Here is a 13,041-nt window from a genome sequence, read left to right as displayed (position 1 = left end):
TTCCACACAAGTGTTCAATGGGGTGCACATGAGTTGCGTAACGCGTTGCCCATGCATGTAAGGGGAATGAACTTTTAGGCAGTAGTGTAGTTATAAATGTATAAGAAGAGTGAAGTGTAGAATACCAGTTTTGTTTAAAATTATCAAGAAATCTTATCTTAAACAATCTGATAAAACTTTCAATTTTCCCAACATCCAGGCTAATCCATACAAAACCAAACCCAAACTGAAATATAATGTTTGAAATGTGTAGCCCATGTGACTCTACCAACATCATCAAGCGACTTCAACATTAAATAACACTGATGAGGTACCCTATATCTATCATATATAATATTTTCACATCCTCATCTGAACATTTTCAGTAGTTTTACAATGTGTTGTTCTCCAGATTTCTGACCCATAGCACAATATTGGTGTAACCATTGCATCAAAAATCTTGAAAAGATCAGTACAAATAACATCACCTACTCTCTTTTGATACCTGCGTATTGCAATTAGGTCTTTATTTGCTTGTGATGTAAAGGGCCTGTTACACACTACCGATGTACCTAACCAGGACTAAACCAGAGCAAAAATCTAACAACAGTGAGAAAATTGGAGGAGCTCCGTCGAGAAAGCACTTGAAAAATCAATTTGACCGTAGCAATACCGATGTAGTACCGGCGTTCCCGTTGTGATACCGTTGTCCTATTGTTGTCCTACTGATGTAAGAGCTGATGTGTACCACTTTTTTGTCACCTTATTGTTACCGATCCGCCGCCGATGTTAATACTGACGTACCACTGTTGACGGGAGCTATAGCAGAACGATACCGTTGCGCTGCTGATGCACTACCGATGTGACGATGGAGCTCCACTATCACGTCGTCGTCGCATCGGTACTACTTTGGAAGTATTCGGCCGTACTACGGTATCACATCGATACGGTACGGTACACCGGAGAGCCGCTGATCCATTACGGGGTGCTACCGGTGCTCTAGCGACATTAACGAATCCTTACTGGAGTACTACCTTTGTAATCCCGTTGGTCGCTCCGGCAGCACAACGGCAGAAATTTTTGAGCATGTTCAAAAATTTCTAACGTCACCTACTATTGTCAAGTGTGAATCTGATGAATATCCAAGAGATGGGAGCGATTGATTTCACCCAAGAGATTCAAACAAGTAAATGCATGTTTCGGAGACAAAAAAAGGCTCAATTTTCCAAAAATGATTTCCTTACAAAAATCGTATGGTCCATTTTCACACTAGGGGGCGCTGAAGTCGTGACTTAGCACTTTTTTTGCCTTATACTACTTACAAATAAATTAATGTTTTCATCAAAACTAAAAAAGACAATTTTAATATTTGGTGTCAAAATAAATAGAATTCAACAACATACACAGTCATACACAAAACTTAAGCGTTCTGATATATTTCTGGTGCAATAATACTTGTGTTGGCACAACAAATTGCAAACATAGTCAATGTTGACACTTTTCGTTCATTTCCCTTCCTTTCGCATTAAAAAAATTGCATAAATTCTATTTTCTGTAACAAAAATGTGTTAGAAATTAAGATAAATTTTAACCATTCCATTTAAAGTAATCAAAAGGATATTGCGCAATAAGTGACAAAGGTCAAATTATAAATGCTGACACAAGGGAGATAACTCTTTGATTTGGTATTCATAAAAAAGTTGTCATTTGGATACATTTTAAGAAAACTGAAAGCACCTAAGATAAGAATCTTTAGTTAATAGATTATCAGAAACAGGCTCTGTTAGAAAATATAAAGACGAGCACAAACACATTTCTCAATAAATTTATATCCAAATAGGTATTTTATAGCAGCTTCAATTTACAATAATTATTCTTTAGCCTCCCTCATAGCACTTGTAATGAGAATGTCTGCATAAGAAATTTCATGACTTAGTGTACATGTAACTATGATAATTAATTTCATATTCATAATATCTTGAGATTCTTCTTGAGAATCGAAATGACCACATGTTCGTATTTCAGATGTATTTCAACTATACAAATTTTGGCTATCTAGAAGCCATAAATCAAACAGTTACTGACCCCTTTGATTGTTGCCTGCTCTAAGAGTCATGTTAGTATGACACAAATTGTTATTCAAGCTATTTACTTTAGTTCTCTGGATGCTAAGTGACATGTATACCAAGCTGGTACATAAGGTGCACACACAATTTTCAAGTCCAGAAACAACGTTTTCTGGTCGTGTCTGTGACAAGCCTACACATTTAAATGTTGACTTGAAGGCATCTGCTAACTGGACCATTTACAAGGGTCAACACTTTCCCTTTCTAAGGAATGCAGCTGTGTAGTAGCACCGTGTGAAAGTATTTGACACATGTCCTTGCCAATTACAGAAGCAACTGGATTGATGTCGATATAGCGACTTGTGTTGTTGCAGTTGTTCCTTGTATCAACCCAGACAGGTCCCCCTTCCAGGCGTTGAAAGTGATGAAGCAGCAAAACAAGTACATCTGTATCTGATGCCCTAACAGATATGTTTGGAGAATCAAGATTTTCACTAACATTACACAGATTGTGTATAATATAATATGATGAATATGAAATTAATTAGCATAGTTACACATACACTAAATACGTTTTGTGTAGGCAAAATAAGACATGAAACTTCTTATGCAGACATTCTCGTTGCAACTGCTAAAAGGTACGCTAAAGGATAAGTATTGTAAATTGAAGCTGCTGTAAAATACCTCTTTGGAGAAAAATGTTTTTGTGCTTTTCTTTATAGCTTCAAACGGAACTTGTTTTAACTGATAATCCATTAACTAAAGATTCTTACCCGAGGTGCTTTCATATTTCTTAAGATGTATCCAAATGACAACTTTTATGAATACCATTGGAAAGAGTTATCTCCTTTGTGTCAACATTTATAATATTACCAACGTCACTTATTTCGCAATAACCTTTTAATTGAATGGTTACAAAATATTATCTTAATTTCTGACACATTTCTGTCATAGTAAATAGAATTTATGCAGTGTTTCTTTTCAATATGAGGGAAGGGAAATGAACGAAAAGTGTCAACATTGATTATGTTTGCAATTTGTTGTGCCAACACAAGTATTATTGCACCAGAAATATATCAGAACGCTCTTCAAACTTGTATTAACTAGTGGGGACCTCTTGGTGATATAAATCGCTCCCATCTCTTGGACTATATCCTTCAAACACTTGGCCACAAAGTCAAACAATGCATGACAAGCCTAAGCATAATGGCTACAGAAAACGACCAAATCATGTGTTGACACATCATCAAACGAATGCCTGAAGCCATTCATTTGCGATAATGAGCCATGTCAACCCTGCTGCTATTAGCATTGTCAATTTTAACCTCATGTGGAAGAGACAGGTGTTTGTTTAGAGGAAGTGAAGATCCTAAAGTGATAACCTAGCGTTGAGTGCCTGTTTGAGGCCACTGGCCTGAAAGCTTCTCCCTAACCCTCGGGAAAGAATCAACCGCCGAGGAGCAACACATAACCAAGAAGAAGTCATCAGTCTCTGAAAAGAACTCAGAATGAGTCGAAGTAAAGAAACTGTCTGAGACCTGGATTATGATCAATAACAAACAAATCAAATTGTAACCGAGATATTACCACGGCTGGAGAACTCAGATAAATCCAGAACAAGTCAACCGGGGGATCGGAAGACCAGTCATGGTTGTAAAGCAGCTAGTTAAACAACCATGACCGGAGAAACTGGCTGTATCAGTATTCTGGGTGGCGTGAACGAAAATGTCCCTGGATATATGATTATCCATACCGATACAGTGGCTGTCATGGATACAAAAAATACAAAACAAATAAATGAGGACAACTGTGAGAGCTACCAAGGTCAACAAACAGTTATCAAGTCAAGATGATAAATTAGTTAATCATGTCTTTTATAAGCTCACCAGGTTCGAAGGACCAAGGTGAGCTTATGCCATACCGTGGCGTCCGTCGTCCTCCAGTCCGATACATGCCCTATATGCTCCTTGTTTTGAATTTGGCAAGGGAAAGATATGTGTCCTTTTGGTTTCAGCAATGATGGATAAACTCGCAATATTGTAAATAACTTTGGTGATCTGAATTTCATTTTGGATGTAATTAAGTTCCATGTACTTGGCGGAAATTTATCCAAGGAATTAACATGAGATGAATTAAAAATGAAATCATGATATTTTGGAAAACTAAGTTTGATCTTTCAAAAGGAGTGTAAGAGTATTAGAGAATCATGAAGCGTATTCCGTTGCATCCTTTCAATAATGTAACAATCAAGATTTGTGTAATATATAGTGATATGAAGGAATTCCGTCCATCTGTCCATCCTTCCAAGGACATTTTTGTGCGACCTATAACTTGAAAACTACTGCATTCTTTTCAAACTTAGTGAACACGTTCAGTGAACAGTAGAGGTGTAGTACGAAGTTTGATTTAAAACATGCTGAAATAAGTTACACCAAAAGTTGCTAATTAACAGAAATTTGTTTGGTTTGAATTTGTGTAACGCCACACTCAGCAATATTACTGCTATATGACGGCGGTCTGTAAATAATCGAGTCTGGACCAGACAATCCAGTGATTAATATCAATTGGGATCGATAACATGCACCAACCAAGTGAGCAAGCCTGACCACCCGATCTCGTTAGTCGCCTCTTACGACAAGCATAATCGCCTTTTACGGTGAGCCTGGGTTACTGAAGACCTATTCTACCCCGGATCTTCACGGGCCTACAGAAATTGAGGAACTTGAGTGTTCTCATTGTCATCAACAAATCAAAACTGTTTGATCAAATGTGAAAAAAAGGGTAACATTAAAAAGAAATATCGGACTACATGCTCAACGGGTGGCCGTTACGGTTGCTAAAATATTTGGCTGACGCTTTTTTAACTTGTGGGATTTCCTTTTTGAGGTACAAAAACTCCTGAAAGCTGAACATTTATGCGAATCATACGAAATAAAAAAAAATAGCAAACAGTTATGTTAATGTGAGTTATATTTGGGTGTGTTGAAAGGTTATTTTGAAAGTGCACAGACATTGAATGAAAGAGGCGACCTGACCTTTTTTCTTAGTGAAATATTTCAAGACGTGCGTTTGGAGAACACATCTATATTAGGTGGGAAGGTGGGAAGGTAAGTTTGAAGTTTGCCTAGTTGGTGCCAAGGTGTCTTGCAGATAATGATGATCTTGATGGAATTGTATGGAATGCATTCATTTTGTCCAATATATCCAGAATACAGGCACAGACACGGCCAGTACATCTTTAGTCCGAGGCTAGTGAAAATCTTTAGGGACTAAAATCCATGTAACAATAACTACTAGTCCGAAATGAGCTGTGGACTACTTCGATTTGAGCAATGGGGTTGACCCCTACAGAACATCTGAATTGATTTGTATCACATTTGGTGGCAGAGTGTCTTGCCCAATATTGATGATTTCGAACTTGACATGATTTACAGGGTAGTGGGAAGCAATTGACCAATTTGTTTGTTTTTGAGCAGACATTCTCCAGAACGTCAAAATGGAAGTGTGATGGTGGGCTAGCCTAATGGTTATTGTGTTCGCCCGTCACGCCGATGATCACGATTCGGTTCCCAACATACGTCCAGTGTATCAAGCCCATGTCTGATGTCTGCTAGATATCTCCAGAACATTGGCATTGACTTTGTTTGAAATATCGTGCCACAGGACATCACATGATAGGTTCCCAGTTAAAAGTAGCAGTCTTTACCTCATTACTGTTAATGATATCTCGATAAACACTGCAATGATTCCGGGGTAACAGATCAGTTCATTTTGTAGAACACTGACTGATTGCCTTCCAAAAATGGCCTATAGAATATTACAATTTGTTAGTGATGTTTAAGAATGTCGAAACAAAGAAGGGTGAAACCATGAACATGTTCTTATGACATTTGTCCCAGCAAAACCACTCGATTAAGATTCAGCAGTTTGCTGATTAATTATCAAAATGTCTAAAATATCGGTCTAGTTGGTCGATGATAAACCAGAAGCTGTTGAACCTCATCCCAACCTATCTGATTCGTTTTTCGAGTGGGTTTATTAAATTATCCATGGTTGGATACGACACATTCTTTCGAACTTTAGAAAGAATGTGAAAACGGCTCACACAGTGGTTCTAGCAAAATATAAATTATTGCAAAACTATGCCTACAATGTGAATACGTTTTTGGAAATCCCGTCTCACAAAATGTATAGACTTCAGAGTACGTTGCGCCAAGTAATCTTTCTATTGGTAACATGTATCTTTTTTTTTCTCGAAAAAAGTCTTTCTTTGTAAAAATGTAGCAAAAGACTTCTGTATTGTTCACACTGCTGGCCGATCCGGACGCAATACTTCTATAAGTTCTCAGGTTTATATTTTTCTGAATGACTGGTGCGAGACTAATTGGTTAATAAAAGGCAAGTCTTACTTGAAATGGTTAGGTTATCTAATGGTGTTGAACTGTTTAAACCCATAACTGGGCATTATACTTATTATACCTTATATATAGTTATACCAAGGTTCCGTCCGTCCGTCCGAAAACTTTGTCCGCGCGATTTTTCTTAAACTATTCAGGGGATTCATCTCAAACTTAGTACATATAATCTGTGTCATATGGAGGGGTGCAGTCAAAAGAAAAAAATGTTTTTATTAATTTTCCATTTTTTTATGAATTTTTCAAACCCTAACGTCCGTCTAAAAACTTTGTCAGCGCGATTTCTTTTAAACTATTCAGTGGATTCATCTCAAACTTAGTACATATAATCTGTGTCATATGAAGGAATGCAGCCAAAAGAAAAAATTGCTTCTATTAATTTTCCATTTTTTTTATGAATTTTTCAAACCCTACCGTCCTTCGGAAACTTTGTCTGCGCGATTTCTCTTAAACTATTCAGTGGATTCATCTCAAACTTTGTACATATAATCTGTGTCATATGGAGGGGTGCAGTCCAAAAAAAAATAAAAATGTTTTTATTAATTTTCCATTTTTTTATGAATTTTTCAAACCCTAAGGCTAACCCTATCCTAGCTATTTAATTTGTAACTACTGATTTAGGCGGGTCGGGGGTATTAGTGAGCAACGCTCACTTTTGCACTTGTTACCTCTCATCTTCTTTGGATATATAACGAACAATAAAAAAGAAAAACAAACTAAACATTGTTTAACTTGTATTGGTTGGCTTGGCTGCTGTCTGGGTAGCCACATCAATTGGATGGCCAAACAGGGAGTCAACTTTATTGTTATAGCAAAATAGTGGCTTGGCTACTGCTCGAAATCTGTTAAGTATTCTTAACAATTCATCTATTAATTTCGTTAACGCTGTTCGACTACCTAAACTTGGTATGGCATAACCAGCAAAACAGTGGGTTGATGAATGCTTGAAGGCTGTTATGGAAAGTATTCATAACATTTAATCTTTTAATATCTAGGTCCCAAATGTCCCTAAAGAGGCAAAAGCACTGCCCTGTATGGAATTTATTGAATTTTCTTGAAAGGTTTCTTTGGAAAGTCCAAAATAATGTTGCGACCTTTACCTCATTTTGTGGACTGCTCTTTGTTATTTAGAATTTTGACTTACTTTGATTCTATCTGTTTATTATGATGACTATTTAATTCTTAAAGAAGCCTGAATTATATATAGAAACAAGAAGGTAAATATAATCCACCCTCTCAAAGTATTCTTCCTTGTTTGCGTCATGTGACTTGGTTTCATATTAGTTCAGGAAGCATTCTTGAAACTAAACGGTCTTGCTAATATTAAATTATCAGGTTTTATCTAGATGTCATTTTGTGAAATTGTGAAACAATTGAGAATGATGAAAAGGCGTCTGATGTCCAAATCGTTACATTTTGCACGTTTATATTAACATGGCGAGTGTGTCAGTTGGTACTTACGCTGGTTAGAGCAGTATCTAGTTTCACCAGGGCGTGTCAAAAGTGAAACAGGGTTATGTTATGTTCAAATATTTGATTCAAATTCATGATCAGTAGTTCCTTGCACAACTGAGAGAAGCAACTCTGCACAACGACTACAGGTATCAAGCTCAGCCTCTGCCCCCTTCGTCACCTGTTGCCAACAGGGTAACAGGGTAACAGTTACAGAAAGTTATTCCTGGTCACTGCTGCGTGCATGTGGCCTAATGTTCAGAGTTGTTGATTTGGGCCAGTGTTATCATTCACTGTTTATTTGTCATGTGAATTGGCAGATCTTAAACATGACAGACATACGTTTTGTTTCATATCAGAAGCCATAGTCCTCTAATATTTTAATCCCGAAGGTGCAACATCAGCATAGGTTTGTGGTCACAGATATACATCTACAGACAGACAAACTTAAGTTATTCAGTGTTGCAAAACTACAGAAAAGTTTATTGTAATATATCAGTGTTTTCACAGGTGATAGTACAATTAAAGCATCTCACAGATTTGCTTTAAGATATGCGTGGAAGTTGGAATTTCTGAAAGCAGTTTATCTGTCACACATATGTAGGGCATGTAAGTCATCCTAAGTAAAGTTATTTTCTTTGGTGAGATAATGACAAAACCTTTCTGCATGGGGATATGTTTTATATCTTTCAATATCAACATTAAGCCTAAACTCTAAATCTACTGCCTCTAAACTTTGAATAACTTATTCTTGATATGCTATAATTGGCAGAGAGAAATATATCTTTCTACATCTAAAGAGATTTTGTTACGTTTTGGGCGACCGTTTTCACCTATTCAACAGTTTTGGATTTCTTTGATTTTTCGAATTTCTTGATAAGAAGAAACATTAGGAACAACCACATACAGACAAGCCTTATTGTTTCTATTTCAGGATGCGGTGAGCGCTACACAGACTCCTCTGGTTCTTTCACCTCACCAAACTATCCTGGCAATTACGGCAACTACCTGTACTGTACCTACATCATTGATGCAGGAGAGACACTGGTCACTCTCGTGTTTGAAGATTTCATAACGGTGGAAGTGTATGATGTTGTCAAGGTATGTAAACATGTATGTTATTTGAAAAGCAATAAGAACCAAAATGAAACGAAGCGTGCAATTAAAATATCAGATCAATGATTCTTTCAGAAAATACTTTTACAGACAGAACATAGGAAGAAATTTCAAGGGTTTATGATTACACATTAGAAATAGCATTATGACAGAAAACAGACACCGATCATCCGGACAATCTCCAACCATGTATGTTACAAATACAAACATGATTTCAGTTATGTCCATCTCTGTTATTTTGGATATTTGTTTATTACATAATTTGTTAGTACCTGTTACTTCACAATCTCCTGAACGTTTATTTTCTCAATTCCTCAGTTATATTCCTACTAAATACGTGTTGCTGTCACAATTCACAATTATCTGACCGACTTTACATGCAGCATACATGTGAGCTTCAAAGTTTGCGTACCACCGTCTGTAACCACTGCGCTGAATGCATGCATGTATTCTTATTACCGATAATACGACGTACCCATGGACACATACTACACTATGTATCATGTTTAAAAGTGTGAAATTTAAGGGCAAAACGACTTAGAATGGTTTACTGTTCTAGGTAAGCAAACCTGGTTATCCGTGATGTATCACCGGAGGACAGACATGACAATAGATTAGCATTGTTTAGGGGCGAAAAGATAAACTGCCCATACACCAGCGAAATGAACGTTACCAATAAAGGTGAAGGCTGCACTAGGTAGCCATCTATAAGTGTTACAGAAACACATATCGCTTACAAGGATGCTACATGCGATATGTTCTGTCAGCTTAAGGTTGGACAGGCTGGGTCAACGCAATTTTGGGGTTAGTGAAGGGAACATAAATTGGAAAACATCGCCCATTGCTTGTGTAAACATATTTCGAGATGTGTTTCCTGGAGCTTTGTTGATTGGTTAACTATGTATTTATCCTGTAATCATTATGAGTGTGTTTAATGTTTTGTTATATTAAACAATAACTGTTACTGAAAACAAGAGTAACGGACATGTTCCCGATAGTTTAGGTTTTAGTATGTATTGCGAAAATCATAATATGTTAATATTTTATTCATATATTATATTTTTATTTTGATCATTATAGTATCTACACATGTAAGAATCTGTAGGAGTGTTTTTCAATCCGAATTTGCCTACAGTTAGTTTCCAGGCAAATTGGAATGTAGTCAATAGGGACTCAGTCCTCCTTTTGTAAACTGCAGGTTTATGACGCCTCCAGCAACCTTCTTGTCCTTCTTAGTGGAGACAGACAGGGCTACATTGTCCAGTCAGCTGTCTACTACCGGGTTGTGTTTACTACAAGTCATTGGAATAGAAAGGGATTTAAGGCTGTGTGGACAGGTATGTAGATGTGTACCTCTCTGATATTTTGTTTTACTTTGTTCTTCCTTTTATTCCTTTCCATGATACCGTACATTTAATATTTGCTTGTCGTTGTCATGGTTGCTTGTGTATACTTTGTGAAAACATGTTATACATTGTGTTTTTCCAACACGTCTGCAGCTCATGCAGCCTGACATTGGTAACCTGACGTTGCATCTTCAGCTTGCTCACCTTTTTGTCTAGGACCAAGAGACGAGCTAAAGATAAGTTTATGGAATCAAGCTACAGAAAAAGTTGAATACTTATCTGGTGCCTCTGTTTGGTACATTCTGATTTCGGACCGGACTGCTGAAGTGTGTGACCCTGCTTTCTCAAATCTATTTGATTCTAGAACAAATGATATTTAGGGTTGCCCTTTCTTAGTAAAGTAACAAATGTCAGTATGTTTTGTCTTGAGTCTCCTTCGGGATTTGCACCCCCACACACAGAGTGAGGCACCTAATCGCCAGTACATAACATCAGCAATCTACCCCACTCAACCACCGAGGCTTCCATACGAAATAGAAGTCCGACAACTGGTAGTCTAGATGACGTACATTGTGTACCTCTCAGACAAATGTAGACTTGACATTGCTCCCATTGCCAAAAGCTACGAAAACACAGTGCCTTGTAGAAAGTGCTGAAATGTAACAAATTTATAATAAGCACTGTCTTAGTGTGTTTCTGTGGCCATTGTGATTTATTCTTGAATACAAAACATTCCTACAGCCATTGAGGAGAACACTTTGTATTGGAAGGGCACTAAGTTACCCCATCAAAATGCTTTTGGTAAGTTCATAATTGATTTACATATATGGTAAATAGGTCTTTCCCGAGCTGCTTGGATTGTCGGTACCTTCATTCGCTCATTATGTATCCTCTGTTGTGTTCAGAGAGAATTTATGAATGTCAACTTCTTTAATATGAGGATTTGATGAGGTGTTGATGTGATGAACCCTTTTGTGTTGATATATAGAGTAGTGGCCAGACCCTCAAATTGACAAGATACCCCTCCCATAGTAGAACAAAGCAAACTTAGGTTTTCCGTATGTTTTTGTATCCAACAGATTAGAAAATGGTGGTTGTGGTCAAATGTGTTAGTGGCAGACACTGTTTTGGGGTCAAAATGCACTTTTCAGTTGTGAAAATAGAGAAAATCAAATATAGTCCCCTCAAAAGCTTTTCTAAGGTAGTGTATGCATTGAATACTTATTTTCATCATTTATGTGATAGTTTACTTGAATTATTATTAATTTCGTAATTATAGCCTCTTACAGATTGAGGTATTAGTAGAAATAAGCCAAAATATGGTGAATTTTGCTTTATTTTCATTTTCCAATTTTGGGAAAAAGAACTGTAATGAATTATTAGTACCATCTACCAAGCCATTTGATAGCTCAACATGAGCCGATATGTCTAACTGCTTGCCCTAAAAATAGACAAGCAAATGATACTGTGGACTCAATCTCAAAACACATAAAGGTATGAGGAAATAAGGTCAACTTCTTTATCATGAGGAACACAACGTTTAAGAGCATAAACTTACTCCTTTATCAGGTGAATTAATGCTATGAAACAGAGAATAATAAAGTATTAAGATAACAAAGGTTGAAACTTCACAAGGGAAGTCAACAGTTAATCGGCTGTTATAGGTGATTAGCAATGGACAAATGGAACAGTTAACAGTCTCTGAGCCAATGGCAGATGCACCAGCAGCGCAAGTCCCAACCCCAGAGGATGTATATACCAGATCCCCTGCAACTGTGGCCACATTGGAGAAACCCTCAGATCCCTCAACACAAGACTCAAAGAACATAAGACCTCTGTCAACAGACTAGACCTGAAATCCGCAATTTCCAAACACATCATCAAGAAGCGAGACCTTAACACCATGTTCAAAAGCAAACCAAAGTCCTGTCTACCAGCACATGGCAAATAAAAATACAAGAAGAAACTACATCAGGAGACACAGCCAGCAATGAACAGTGACGAGGGAACCTATCTGCTCAGTGCTTGGGACTTATTGCTTTTATATATTGCTAATGATCCAGCTGGCTTTCATTTGTCCATTGCCATTTCTATTGCTTTTACCGATCAGTGCTAATTACCCCCTGCCTCCCGTTTGCCCTTTGTCCATTGCTTATTTCCAATCAGTGGTAAAGTCCTGCTGTCACTTATCAGCGCTTATTAACTGCTAAGTTTTGGCTTCCATTGGTCCATTGCTCATCACATATCAGCGCCAATTAAGTGTTGGCTGCCCTTGTTTAGTTTCCACCTTTGTCATCTTGTTACTTTTGATGTTCTTACGGGTACATATTTATGTTCTCTCCTTCAAAGCATTAATTCACCTAATGAAGGAATGAGTATATACTCTGAAATGATCCTCATTATAAAGAAGTTAAATTCTCTTCTTTATGTGTAACACTTCTAAATGCGATTCAAAGACTACATAAAGGTATCTAAACCTCATAATCTGACATATAAATCAGAATATTTATGAATACACTATTTCTCTCAATACCCAAAGAGTGCACTATTATGATTATATTTGTAATTACATACATGATTCCTCATAATAGAAAGTCATTTAAACCAAAAAACGCGTACAGTTCAGTGTAAATTTAGTCAAGAGTAACAACTAATGAATATGATCGA

General features: G+C 37.1%; 1 pseudogene; it reads left to right on the top strand.

The window, feature by feature from the left end:
- LOC139457896 (scavenger receptor cysteine-rich domain-containing protein DMBT1-like) overlaps nt 1-10,373 on the top strand; it is a 76,509-nt pseudogene extending 66,136 nt beyond the window's left edge.
- The last annotated feature ends 2,668 nt before the right edge of the window (nt 10,374-13,041 follow it).

Source organism: Haliotis cracherodii, unplaced genomic scaffold (genome assembly GCF_022045235.1).
Source record: "Haliotis cracherodii isolate W230 unplaced genomic scaffold, xgHalCrac1.p SCAF_12, whole genome shotgun sequence".
Lineage (NCBI taxonomy): Eukaryota > Metazoa > Mollusca > Gastropoda > Lepetellida > Haliotidae > Haliotis > Haliotis cracherodii.
This window is presented reverse-complemented; position numbering and strand designations above follow the sequence as displayed.